We start from the raw sequence: 14,695 nt of genomic DNA, 5'->3' as shown, positions 1-14,695 counted from the left end.
TAGTTACTCAGGAACATTCTACCAAGAGGAAATGTTACCTCCAGGGGCATTCACACAGGCAAAAATAGCGCCATCACAGGACTTCCTTGGTGGTCTAGTGGTTAAGACTCCATGCTTCCAATGCAGGGGGGCGCAGGTTCAATCCCTGTTTGGAAAACTAAGATCCTACATGCCATGGAACACGGCCAAAACAAACAAAAAACACTATCACAAAATCCTTCCTTTTAAATTTTTTTCTTTCAGTTTTATTGAAATGTAATTGACATACAACACTGTGTAAGTTTCAGGTGCCCGACATAATGATTTGACTTACATACATCCTGAAATGATTATCACAATAAGTTTAGTGAATATCCATCATCTCAAATACATACAAAATGCAAAATTAAAGAAACAGAGAAAAACATTTTTCCTTCTGATGAGCACTCTTAGGATTTACTCTCTTGACAATATTCATGTATAACATATAGCAGTGTTAATTATATTTATCATGTTGTATATTACATCCTGAGTGCTTACTTATAACTGGAATTTGGTAACTTTCACAAAATCCTTCTCAATGAGCCAGACTTATTATTTGTTGGTTATTAGCGTGAAGATTTTCATCCAAAAATTATAACTGGATATGGCAATGTGGTAATTAATTAGATTTTCCCTGCATTAGTAATGGTAAGTAAGTTACATTAGTAATGGTGTAGGTTGATAATTTTGCTATAGTATCATGCCAAGGCTATAAGACCCCATTTCTGAATTCTCCCTGCCTCTCCTTTAGCCCCTCAGTTCTCTCTTTTACAGAATACCCACCCTCCCTGATAGAGTCCTTGTTTCCCCAGTCACACACACAAATAAACAAAAACACCCCCTGCGATAGTTTTCGTGTTGTCAGCAGGAACACTCTGTTGAGCATGCACTGTGGAGTCGTAGCTTCAAGTATAACTCTGCTGCCTCCTGGCCTAATTACTTCATTATCTCTCCACCTATTTCCTAGCTTATAAAATGAGATTATGATACCTACTTCATAGAGTTGGAACATGACTGAGAAAACCAAAGAGATTTTACAATGTGAAAACTATTTGGTAACTTCATTAATTTTATTGGCTCAAATAATTGAAAGGAAGCACAAAAGCTTTATTACAGGTAGTGCTGCACTAGTAAATATCTAACAACTGGCTTTTTCTGACACCCAGAAAAAGCCTTGCTTTATAATGTTTGCTTGATTTGCAGTGTACAGTTGGTGTAGATGCATATTAGCATCTAATGCACATTAATGTAAGTAGAGAGCACAGATCATTGTAAGACACAGTAAAATGATTGAGAGGTGATGAGTTTTGGGGTTTTATTATCTCAATGTTCAATATAATTTATTTGATCATTAGTGTTCTGCAAAAAGGGGAGACACATCTGCAAACTCTGCAGGGACCTGTGTCTTGGCGTCTGTGGAACAGAGGGGATGCCAGCAGGCAGGGCACAGTGAGTGAACGGGGAAGTGGTGACTGTGCCACCAGTTGGAGAGAGAATAGGAGATCAGCCCAAATACACACCTGAAGAAGAATGGATTTGGGTTTTTTGGGTTTTTTTTGGTCACACTGTGTGGCTTGCAGGATCTTAGTTCCCCGACCAGAGATCGAACCCAGGCCCCTGGTATTGGAAACTTGGAGTCCTAACCACTGGACTACCAGGGAAGCCCCTGAAGAAGAGTTTTAAGCTTGAGTATAAAATAATCAGATTTACATTTTTAAAAAGATCTCTCTAGCTATTGTGGGGGGAAAAAGGTGGATAGGAAGAGGCCAGAATGGAAACCAAGAGACTAGTTTAGACATTACTGCACTAACCCATGTAGGAGGGGATAGTGGTTTGCATTAGGAAGCTGGCAGTGGAGATGAGAAGCAGATGAACTGGAAAATGTAGATAGATTTAGGAGATCGAATTGACAAGATCTTGTGATTCCTTGCTGTGTAGCAAGATAACACCATTTAAATGGGCAGAAGACCTGAAGATACATTTTTCAAAGGAGACATACATAAAGCCGATTGGCACATGGAAAGATGCTCAACTTTGCTAATCATTAGAGAAATGCAAATCAAGACCACCAGGAGATAGCACTTCACACCTGTCAGAATGGCTATCATCAAAAGGTCTACAAATACAAATGTTGGTGAGGATGTGGAGAAGGGGACTGTCCATTGTTGGTGAGAATGTAAACTGAGGCAGTCACTCTGGAAAACAGTGTAGAAGATCTTCAAAAAACTAAAAACAGAACTATCATATGATACAGAAATTCCCCTCCTGGGCATATAGCTGAAGAAAACACAAATGCTAATTTAAAAGGATACATGCTTTTTAAGGAGGGAGGTGGTGGGGAGTTTCAAGGGGGAGGGGATATATGTGTACCTATGGCTGATTCATGTTGAGGTTTGACAGAAAACAGCAAAATTCTGTAAAGCAATTATCCTTCAGTAAAAAATAAATTAATTTTTTTAAAAGGATACATGCACCCCAATGTTCTTAGCACATTATTTACAACAGCCAAAATATGGAAGCAACCTGTGTCCATCAACAGATGAATGGATAAAGAAGATGTGTGTGTGTGTGTTGTAGCTAAATCACATGTGACTCTTTAGCGACCCCATGGACGGTAGCCCACCAGGCTCCTCTGTCCATGGGATTTTCCAGGCAAGAATACTGGCGTGGGTTGCCATTTCCTCCTCCGAGGGATCTTCCTGACCCAGGGATCAAACCCGAGTATCCTGCATTAGCAGGCAGATTCTTTACCACTGAGCCACCAGGGAAGTCTGTGTGTGTGTGTGTGTGTGTGTGTGTGTGTGTGTATACATATATAGTAGAATACTGCTGCTGCTGCTGCTAAGTCACTTCAGTCGTGTCCAACTCTGTGCGACCCCATAGACGGCAGCCCACCAGGCTTCCCCGTCCCTGGGATTCTCCAGGCAAGAACACTGGAGTGGAATACTACTGAGTCATATAAAAGAATGAAATTCTGCCATTTTGCAACAATGTAGATAGATCAAGAAGGTCATTATGTTAGTGAAAAAAGTCAGACAGAGAAAGATAAATACCGTATGTTGTCACTTACACCTGGAATCTAAAAAATAAAATGAAATTTTAACAAAACAGAAAGAAACTCACAGATACAGAGAATAAATTAGCCATTAGCGGTCAGAGAGAAGAGAGGTAGGGGAGATGGGGGAGGGGATTAAGAGATACAAAGTACTATGTATAAAATAAACAAGGATACAGCACAGGGAGATATAGTCATTATTTTGTAATAACTTTAAATGGAGATAATCTATAAAAATATATAACCATGTTATATATCTGAAACTAATGAAATTTTGTTAATCAACTACAATTTAAAAAAAAAAATAGGATCATTTACCAAGTGATGACTCAGTACCAGAAAACAGAACAAAACAGAAACACATAAACACGCATTGCTTTGCTCCTTCTGGGGATGAGACACGACTCTGCATGTATTTTGCCTGGCGGATGACATAATTCAGTGGAATTGCTTTTGTTAAGCATCTTATGTCTGATGTAACATATGGTTACTGTGGCCTACTAGAAGCCCTCAGTCTCAGTAAGTTAGTTTAATTGCCCATTAGGGATTACTCTGGGAATAAAGTGTTAAATAAAGCATGAGAAAATTTAATTTGTCATTGCAATAATGAAATTCAATTTGTTTTCATATATGATTTACCAAAACAGTCATATCATACTTTATATATTAAATAAAATTATAGTTAGGGAACAGCACTGAAATACTTGATCAAAGTGCCCGGATAAAAATCACAAATGACAGTTAAGTCCTAAAATATCATATTAAACAGATGGATCCTCACTAGTATGCTGATTTCAAAGCCAGGGAAGCCATGTGGGCTGAATATCAATGAGGAATTATGTCCATATCCCTGCTACGAGCAAAGGCTAGAGGCTTCCTTATTGATGGAGCCGACTTCCCACCCAAATCTACAAACATCAGGGGCAGGATCATGTCCACATGCAGGGCAAGGTGAAAATATTAGCTAAAGCAAAGCTGTGCCTCCCCTATCAATAGGTAGAGTCAAGAAAAGTTCAGTGTAGGGACTTCCTTGGTGGTACAGTGGTTAAGACTTCAAGTTCCCCATGCAGGGGAGGGAGCTAGATCCCACAACCTGCAATTAAATCATCCCACAGGCACATCAAAGACCTGGTGTGGTCAAATAAATAAATAAATATGTATATATCTTTTAAAAACAAAAAAAAAGTTCAGTTTAAGGCCCCTTTCTACAGGTACAGCTCTTGCAATAGATTTGTCAACGTTATCTTTACTCATCTCTTCTGTAATGACTGGTTTGATGATGGCTCTGAAAAAGGTCCATTTAGTCAAAGCTACGGAGAGGGCAATGGCACCCCACTCCAGTACTCTTGCCTGGAAAATCCCATGGACAGAACCTGGTGGGCTGCAGTCCATGGGGTTGCACAGAGTCGGACATGACTGAAGCGACTTAGCAGCGGCAGCAGTCAAAGCTATGGTTTTTCCAGTAGTCCTATACGGATGTAAGAGTTGGACCGTAAAGAAGGCTGAGTGCTGAAGAATTGATGTTTTCGAATTGTGGTGCTGGAGAAGACTCTTGAGAGTCTCCTGGAGAGCAAGGAAACAAACCAGTCAGTCCTAAAGGAAATCAACCCTGAATATTCATTGGCAGGACTGACGCTGAAGCTGAAGCTCCAATAGTCTGGCCACCTGATGTGAAGGGCCAACTCATTGGAAAAGACCCTGATGCTGGGAAAGATTGAGGGCAGAAGAAGAGGGCAACAGAGGATGAGATAGTTGGATGACATCACCGACTCAATGGACATGAGTTTGAGCAAGCTCCGGGAGATAGTGAAGGACAGGGAAGCCTGGCGTGCCACAGTCCATGGGTCTCAAAGAGTCTGAAATGACTTAGGGACTGAACAACAACTGCTCCATATACTTGCTGGAGACCTAGGGTTCTCCCATCTTATTATTTCACCATCTCTGGGATGCTGTCCTTACCTACATCATGGACCACAAAGTCTACATCTTCCAACCAGCAAGAAAAAGGGAAAGGGGCAAAGAATTATACATCACTTTGGTCAGAGATTCAAAATATTTTTTTTCACAGCAGCATTATTTACAAGAGCCTAGAGGTAGAAGCAACCCAAGTGTCCAAGAAGGGATGAATGAACAGACAAAATGTGGTCTATATATACAATGGGGTATTATTCAGCCTTAAAAAAGGAATGAAATTCTGTCACATGCTGCAGTATGGATGAACTTTGATGACATTATGCCAAGTGAAATAAGACAGTCAGAAAAAGAGAAGTATGTGTGATTCCACTGACTTGAGGTATCCAGAGTAGTCAAATTCACAAAAACATAGTAGAAAAAATGGTAGAATAGTGGGTTAGGAGGCGGAGGGGGATGAGAGTTGTTTAATGAGTGTGGAGTTTCAGTTTGCAAGATGAGAGAATACTGGACCAGGATGATGGGGATGGTTGCACAAAAATGTGAACGGACTTACTGCCCCTAAGTGGTACATTTTAAAATGGTTAAGAGTAAAGATTCTAGGACTTCCCTGGTACTCCAGTGGTTAAGAATCTGCATTTCCAATGCAGGGGGTTAATGGTTGATCCCTGGCCAGGGAACTAAGAGCCCACGTGCTGCAACTAAGATCTGATGTGGCCAAAATATTAATAAAATTAAATATAATTTTTGAAAGAGTAAATATTCTGTATATTTTGCCACAGTTTTAAAAAACACTTAAAGACGAAAATGTTTATCGTCTGAATTGGGATCCAAATGAGGGCCATACACTGTGACTGGTTGACATGTCTCTTCGCTCTCATTCTCTACCTCTGTCTCATCGTTAAAGAAATTAGATTCGTTTCTTAGATATAGTTCTTTATACACTTATCTTTTTTTAAAAAAATTATTTGGCTGCACTGGGACTTAGTTGCAGCGCACAAGGAATTCTCTGAGTCATGCAAGACCTTTTGTGGTCATGGGTTTAGTTGCCTCGAAGCAAGTAGGATCTGATTTCTGCAACCAGGGATCAAACCCACATCTTCTGCGCTGCAAGGCAGGTTCTTAACCACTGGACCACCAGGGAAGTCTCCAAGTATACACTTCGCTACATTCTGCATTTTACTCATTGTGTCTTCAGGGTATCATTTATGATGTTTCTCCTTCCCTTTTATTTTCTACAAAGTGCTAGTTAGATCTTGAGGTGTGGTCAGACGGGCTTAATTTTGGTGGAGGTGAAGATAACTTCCTTCCTATGTGCTCTTATGCACTACCAGTAAGATATAGATCACATCTAGCTTTCTTTCTTTTCGTGATATTGGCAGCCATTGACGAGTATCGCTTACAGCCAGTAATTCATTGTGCTGTGCTTAGTTGCTCAGTTGTGTACAACTCTTTGTGACCCTATGGACTGTAGCCCACCAGGCTCCTCTGTCCATGGGATTCTCCAGGCAAGAATACTAGAGTGGGTTGCCATGCCCTCCTCCAGGGGATCTTCCCAACCCAGGATTGAACCAGGGTCTCCTGCATTGCAGGTGGATACTTTACCAACTGAGCTACCAGGGAAGCCCAGTAATTCTTTAGGGATTGCAAAATGGTTATAATCAAATTCTACCATTCCTTCTTTGTAAAAACTTTCCCAACATCATTCCCATGAGACAGAAGATAAAAACTGGACTCTGGCACAGACCTGAGTGAAGGAGGTGTAAGGTTTTTATCACATGAAGGTGGGGAATCCAAGTGGGAGTACTTGGATTCCAAAATACATCCCGAGCGCTGGAGAAGTACTCCAGGGAGTTGGGCTCTCAATGCACCTGCAGTACTTTGACACCCAGGCTTGCATCCTCTTTCTCTTTTAACCCCAAAGTCACGGCCTTTTCTGTTTTATTTTTCCCACAATGTCCTTTGATCACCTATCAAGAAGAGCCTGTTAAAACTGGAGCTCCCAAACTTGCTACTGGTTGATTGCCAAACTGTTTTTGTTTCTCCCATATAATGGATTTCTACAGCATTTGCCTCTCAAACATCCAGAAAGAAAGGCACTGTCTTTGCTAAACTAAGAGAATCAAGTGCCAAGTAATGCTATTCAATTTACACTAAAGTTTGGCTCTGCGTGGGGGTAAACTAGGCTGGGTAGCAAGTCGGTTCTGCAAGTAGCTGCCCCATGTGGGCACATCACTGCAATGCCTCGGAACCAATAAACAAGTTATTTGTTTACTGTCCTCTGGGAAGACAACACTGATCAAGATGGAATGACTCCTGAGAGGAGTCAGTAGTTAATGATGTTTCTGCTCCATTGCTATTTTATTTTTCTGGCTTCAAGGTGCAGATTCAACTCTAGCAGGACAGAAAGCCCTTAGCAATTATTTATTATTCTATATCCTTTTGTTCCTATGTAGCCCTCATTAATAAAAATAATCAGAATTTCCCTATTTCCTGAATCCAGAGAGCATTACGTAAATCACACTTTTAAATTGACTGTATTGCATTGATTCTTTTACTTCCAGCTTGCAGAGACCTTAAGCCCCATGAATGCTTTGCTGTGAAAAGGATGTTAATTGCTTTCCCTGAGGTTAAACACGCTCTTTGTAAATCATGACTCCTACACTCTCTAAGAACCCAGAAGAAGAATTGACCATCAGTCTTACAAGAGTTATAATTGAGCATTTTTCACTTAACTCTAATGCAGATTGTTTTTCAATGGGCTTTTTCTCTTCTATCATCTTCTAAATGAAATAATCACTGTGACTCTTTAGACTCAGATTATTCATTTACTCTGAGGATTCTTTCCAAGAATTTCTTCCCTCAGTGACTAAAAGATCTCTCTCTGTGTCCCTCTCTCCTTCTCCCTCTCTCTTTTCTCGGGTCACTGATGATTTACAAAGTGCACTTAACAGTTCTGATTTTCTGTATTGCCTCTAGAGGTGATGTTGACAGGTGGTAGAGAGACAAATGCTGGGGTAAAAATTCCTCTCCATATTCAGGCAGATTTAACTAATATCTTCTTGTGTGAAGAGGCAGACTAGGGCAAATATGTTTCAGCTGCTATGTTACTATGTTGAATTTAGATGAACTTTCTATGTGCTATTTAAATTCCACTAGGGAAGAAAGGAGAAGGCGTTGGCACCCCACTCCAGTACTCTTGCCTGGAAAATCCCATGGACAGAGGAGCCTGGTGGGCTGCAGTCCATGGGGTCGCTAAGAGTCGGACACAACTGAGAGACTTCACTTTCACTTTTCACTTTCATGCATTGGAGAAGGAAATGGCACCCCACTCCAGTGTTCTTGCCTGGAGAATCCCAGGGACGGCGGAGCCTGGTGGGCTGCCGGTCTATGGGGTCGCACAGAGTTGGACACGACTGAAGCGACTTAGCAGCAGCAGCAGCAGGGAAGAAAAAGGAAAACTATAATACTTCTATTGAGAGAATGCCAGAACAAACTTTTGGATGTGAGTTACTGCCTATCTTCCTGGGCAACTCCTGTTGCTGCCATTGGCTATGACTCTACAGTGATTTTAGAGTATATCCCAACTTAATCAAACTTACAAACTTTTGCACTGCAAAGGAAACCATAAACAAAACTAAAAGACAACCTACAGAATGGGAGAAAATATTTGCAAATGATGCGGCTGACAAGTGCTTGATTTCCAAAATATACAAACAGCTCATAGAACTCAACAACAAAAAGCAAACAACCCGATCGAAAAATGGGCAGAAGACCTAAATAGACATTTCTACAAAGAAGAAATGCACTTGGCCAAAAAGCACATAAAAAGATGTTCAACATCACTAATCATTATGCAAATCAAAACGACAGTGAGGTACCACCTTACAGCTGTCAGAATGGCCATCATTATAAAGTCTACAAATAACAAATGCTGGAGAGGGTATGGAGAAAGGAAACCATCCTGCACTGTTGGTTGGGATGTAAATTGGTGCAGCCACTGTGGAAAACAGTACTGAGATTCCTCAGAAACTAAAAGTAGAATTACCATATGATCCAGTAGTCCCAGTCTGAGGCATATACCTGGACAAAACTCTAATTCAACAAGAAACATGCACCCTTATGTTCATAGCAGCATTATTCACCATAGTCAAAACACAGAAGCAACCTAAATGTCCATTGACAGATGAATGGATAAAGATGTGGTACATATGTACAGCGGAATACAGCTGCTGCTGCTAAGTCACTTCAGTCGTGTCCGACTCTGTGCAACCCCATAGACGGCAGCCCACCAGGCTCCCCATCCCTGGAATTCTCCAGGCAAGAACACTGGAGTGGGTTGCCATTTCCTTCTCCAATGCAGGAAAGTGAAAAGTGAAAGTGAAGTCACTCAGTCGTGTCTGACTCTTTGCGACCTCATAGACGGCAGCCTACCAGGCTCTTCCGTCCATGGGATTTTCCAGGCAAGAGTACTGGAGTGGGGTGCCATTGCCTTCTCTGACAATGGAATGCTACTCAGCCATAAAAAAGAACAAAATAATGCCATTTGCTGCAACATGGATGCAACTAGAGATTATCATACTAAATTAAGTAAGAAAGAGAAAGACAAATACCAAATGATATCACATATGTGGAATCTAAAATATGGCACAACGAACATATCTACAAAACAGAAATAGACTCACAGACATAGAGACAAGACTGGTGGTTGCCAAAGGGGGAAGGTGTTGGGGAAGGGATGGCGTGGGAGGCTGGGGTGAGCAGATGTAAACTTTTATATAGAGAACAGATAAACAACAAGGTCCCACCATAGAGCACAGAGAACTATATTCAATATCCTATGAGAAACCATAATGGAAAAGAATGTTAAAATGTTATGAGTATTTTATTTAATATTATAATCTTAATTTATATAAGTATTTAAAGTATTAAAATATTTTAAAAGAATGTATATATGTATATATATATAGTGAATCACTTTTCTGTACAACAGAAATTAACATTGTAAATCAACTAAATTTCAATAAAATAGTATTAGAACTGAACAATAAAGTAAAATATATCCCAATTCTTTGATACTCCTTCCTTCAAAATGTGAATGTGAAGCCTAGGACCTGTTCCCCTTGTATAATGACTCACTTCCAAGAGAATGTAATGAAAGTGAAATTATATGATTTCCATTCCTAGGATACCAAGGCTAGTTTTCCACCTGTTCCTCTCTCTCTCTCAGCAACTAGCAGAATCAGTTTGTTTAGCATACATACAGTCTGCAAGGGGTTCCCAGGTGGCGCTAGTGGTACAGAACTTGCCTGCCAATGCAGGAGACGTAAGTGACGCAAGTTCAATCCCTGGGTCGGGAAGATCCCCTGGAGGAGGGCATGCCAACTCACTCCAGTATTCTTGCCTAGAGAATCCTATGGACAGAGGAGCCTGGTGGGCTACAGGATGGGCTACCAGGACTACCTGGTGGACCCTGGTAGTCCATGGGGTCACAAGGAGTTGGACACGACTGAGCAACTGAGCATGCAGGCAGTCCCCAGATGCTCATTTGTAAATACAACAATTATAATCCAATTTAAAAATCTCTAACAAATAAAACAAAATAGCCACCCCCATAGGAAAGATCAGTTGTGTGTATTTTAAGATGAAAACACTACTGGGAAGTTTGAGATTTATGGTTTGTGTGTGTTAGTCCCTCAGTCACGTCCAACTCTTTGCAACTCCGTGGACTATAGCCCACCAGGCTCCTCTGTCCATGGAGTTCTCCAGGCAAGATTACTGGAGTGGGAAGCCATCCTCTTCTCCAGGGGATCTTCTCAACACGGGGCTCGAACCTGGGTCTCCCACGTTGCAGGCAGATTGTTTATCCTCTGAGCCACCAGGGAAGCCCAAGGCTTATGGTTTAGAACCTCGATATTCAAAGTATGTTCCCCAGATGACAATATCACATCATTTTAGAGCTCTGTAAGCAATGCAGAATTAAAAGCCCTACCCTAGACCTGCTGAATCAGAATCTGCATTTTAAACATCCCCGCGTGATTCATATGCACTTGAAACTTTGAGAATGGGGGTGGGATGGGGGTGGTTAATTCATACGTTCATGTATTCAACAAATATTTCTTGAATATTCATTGCATCAGGGATAGAGCAGTGAACAAGGCAAGTCAGAGACTTTCAACTCTCTTCTAGCTCTCAAATTTTGCATTTTTTAAATCTAATTCTTTGACAGGTGGAATTATTTTTCTCTGGCTTTTCTCCCACCATCACATGATGACAGCACCATGAAACTCCGCAGAGAAAAAGCAGGTGCCAGAGAAAGTGGGGTAGGGTATGTGTAGAAATTCCTTTAAGATCAGAACTCTAATTCCCTAAAATCAGAGTAGAAGTATGCACATGTACATTAAAACTCCCACCGCTGCCACTGACAGCTTGTGACAAATTGCCTCCTTAAGGATTCCAAGGTCCTCTGACTCCACTTTCAAAACTGCTTCACAAATCACTGAGCAAGTTCACAGTACTTCAGAAACAGTGAGATTCTGATAGCATGCCAGGCATCCATTGTCCTGTCTTGCAAAGTTGTATCTCTAACAGTAAGCCACAGGGCTAGAGAAAGCGGCAGAGACTCATCTGTGGCAACCAAGCCAAAACTTGCTACTTAAAAACTAACCACAGGACTAGAAACATTTTTATCTTTTAAATTCCATGAATAGGCCTTTAGGCAGTAAAAAACAAAATAGCTGTTGCTGTTGCTGTCAAGTCGCTTCAGTCGTTTATGACTCTGTGTTACCCCATAGACGGCAGCCCACCAGGCTCCGCCGTCCCTGGGATTCTCCAGACAAAAACAGCAGTAAAAAACAAAATAGGGAGGAGAATAAAAGAACAGAAAAAAGTAAAAGAAAGTATGACAAAAAGAAGTACAACACAAGAACTAACCTCCGTTTCTATTTACTGGTCCCAGGTGCCCCAGACTGCCCGCCTTTGGTCTAATTCCTTCATTTTAGCAGCCAGTAAAGCAAAAGCTAAAGCTATTATTTTAAAATGTCATTTCCTTTCTCTCAGAGGTCAGATTTCCAAAACAACTCTTTTCAAAGGTTGAAAGAAAGAATTGATTTTTAAGACGAAATCCTTTGTCAATTTTATAAAGTTGCTCCTTTTTTAACCCTTCCAAATAAGATTCCTCTTTTTATACATATGAGAAGCAGGCTGCTTTTCGCCTGTAACATCTCCAGTCATGTAAATCTACACACATTGGTGATTAAACAATATGGGTCACATTATTTGTTGGGGGAATTTTTTTGTTAAACTAATTAAAGCACTGGGTATCAATCCTTTTAAATCTTAATGAACACCTGACATATACTTTACCAAGAACATACCAGTAAATGAAAACATGAAATAGAGTTCAGAAAGACAACAGAAAATGTAATTTAAATCCCATTCTATCAAGGACTCGGCAGTTGGTTACAAGCTCAGTCACCACCTGCTGCCTCAGCAAGCCTATTTTAATGAAAAGGAATAGCATTGATTTATAAGACATCCCTTGGCTCCAAGATTGCTCAATATTATGGCTTTTGAGGAAGCAGGGCTGTTAAAAGCAATGCTGGATGAAGCAAGCGTATAATGGTCAAACGACTATGTAACTGAAAAATCTTCCCAAAGCAAACATTCACCTAATTAGCTTGGATTGTGGGTTTAGAATTATAATGAAGAGGAGGAAATGTTTGAAGCCCTAAGACAGTGTGTGTGTGTGTGTGTGTGTGTGTGTGTGTGTAAGCAGTGGCTTCTGAAGAGCGCTTTACAAAAGCACATGCTTCAAAGAAGCCAGTGCAAGGTTTTATGTTCACTGCATGCTTCTTAGTAGCTGCCCTCATTTCTCTGGTTTATTTCTTTTCTTACTGATCTGAAGGACGCAATTAAAATCTCAGTGACTTGTGGTTTCTGCTTGAGAGATAAACAGTACCTGACCCCATGTGATGTGCTGCACGAATAGAGACCAGGATTTTATCTTCTAGCAACTCAATTTTGGGTGGTTGCTAAGGAGACTATTGGCATCTCGGTGTCCTGGGCGCCATATTGCTTGGGAAAGAACTACAGCAGCTTTGCTTGTTACTTTCCCAGAGAAAAAAACCTGAAAACTCATTAGGGCAGACAACACTTTAAAATTCTGCAGGTCTCTTGGATGTTTTGAGTGCCTCTGGCCTTGGAATCTAACTTGCGAACATGTTGGCATATAAACGAGAACACTCTCAGAAATGACAGTGCAGCCTTGCTATAGAAAATAGAAGCATGAGTGGTCTGGCTGTGGGCGCCAAATTCTCCAATGCTGCCTATGGTATGTGTCCTTAGTTGCTTAGCCGTATCCGACTCTTTGAGACCCCATTGTATCCCGCCAGGCTCCTCTGTCCAGGGGATTTTCCAGGCAAGAATACTGGAGTGGGTTGCTATTTCCTTCCTGGTTTGTTTTTCATTTTCATTTCTTTCGTTTTCATTTCATTTTCCTTTGGGTTTTTATTTCTTTGTGTGTTTTCAGAACGACTCACCCTCCTTATATGTCACTTCCAACCTAGATTTTTTGTTTTTGTTTTTAATTTGGCTGCAGCAGGTCTTAGTTTTGACATGCGAGCTTTTCAGTTGCAGTATGCAGACTCTTAGTTGTGGCCTGTGAGATCCAGTTTCCTGACCAGGGATAGAACCCGGGGCCTGCATTGAGAGCATGGAGTCTTAGCCACTGGACCACCAGGGAAATCCCCCCCACCACCTTGTTTTTAATAAGCAATATGGCCCTGGGAAAGTACCCTCTCTGACCTTTAGTTACCTTATCCTCAAAGCAGAAAAATAGTGATCCTTCACAATGTTGTTTTTGGGGATTAGAGAGGGTAATGAGAACATGTGGTCAAAAGCTACTTGTAAAGAAAAAAAAAAAACCTACTTGTAAACTGCAAAGCAGGTGAAAGTTAGTATTCCAGGGCACAGTAGCTTTTGCATAAACCCCTATTAGCTTTGAAGTTAGAATGACCCTTCAGGATCATCCCAAATAGGGCTAATACGGCCAGGCCTTCTTTCCTGTCTGTTGTGAACTGAATGTTTGTGTCCTTCCCAAATTCATTGTCAAATACCTAACCCCTATGTGATGGAATTTGGAGGTGAAGCCTTTGGAAGGTGATTAGATTTAGATGTGGTTATAAGGGTGCCCTGTGATGGGATTAGTGGGTCCTTATAAGAGAAAGAAAGATTGGAGCTCTTTCTCTCCCCACTGTGGGAGGACACTCTGAGAAGGCAGCCATCTGCAAATCTGGAAGAGAGCATTCACCAAGAACCTGACCGTATAGCAGCCTGATCTTGGACTTCTGTTCTCAAACAGCAAGAAGACGAAAGTCTGTTGTTGAAGCTACCCTGTCTATGGCATTTGTTACAATGGCCCCAGGCTGACTCAGATACCCTCGGTCAATCAGTTACTGGATGTGGACTGCCCCAGGAAGCTTTGACTAGTCAAAACTATAGTTTTTCCAGTAGTCATGTATGGATGTGAAAGTTGGACTATAAAAAAGCTGAGAGCACTGAAGAATTGATGCTTTTGAACTGTGGTGTTGGAGAAGACTCTTGAGAGTCCCTTGGACTGCAAGGGGATCCAACCAGTCCATCCTAAAGGAAATCAGTCCTAAATATTCATTGGAAGGACTGATGCTGAAGCTGAAACTCCAATACTTT

The sequence above is a fragment of the Bos grunniens genome, chromosome 12, assembly GCF_055505025.1.
Source record: "Bos grunniens cultivar Pamir isolate PY7600 chromosome 12, Bosgru_T2T1.0, whole genome shotgun sequence".
NCBI lineage: Eukaryota > Metazoa > Chordata > Mammalia > Artiodactyla > Bovidae > Bos > Bos grunniens.
The sequence above is the reverse complement of the archived record's forward strand: the minus strand, read 5'-3'. Positions refer to the sequence as shown.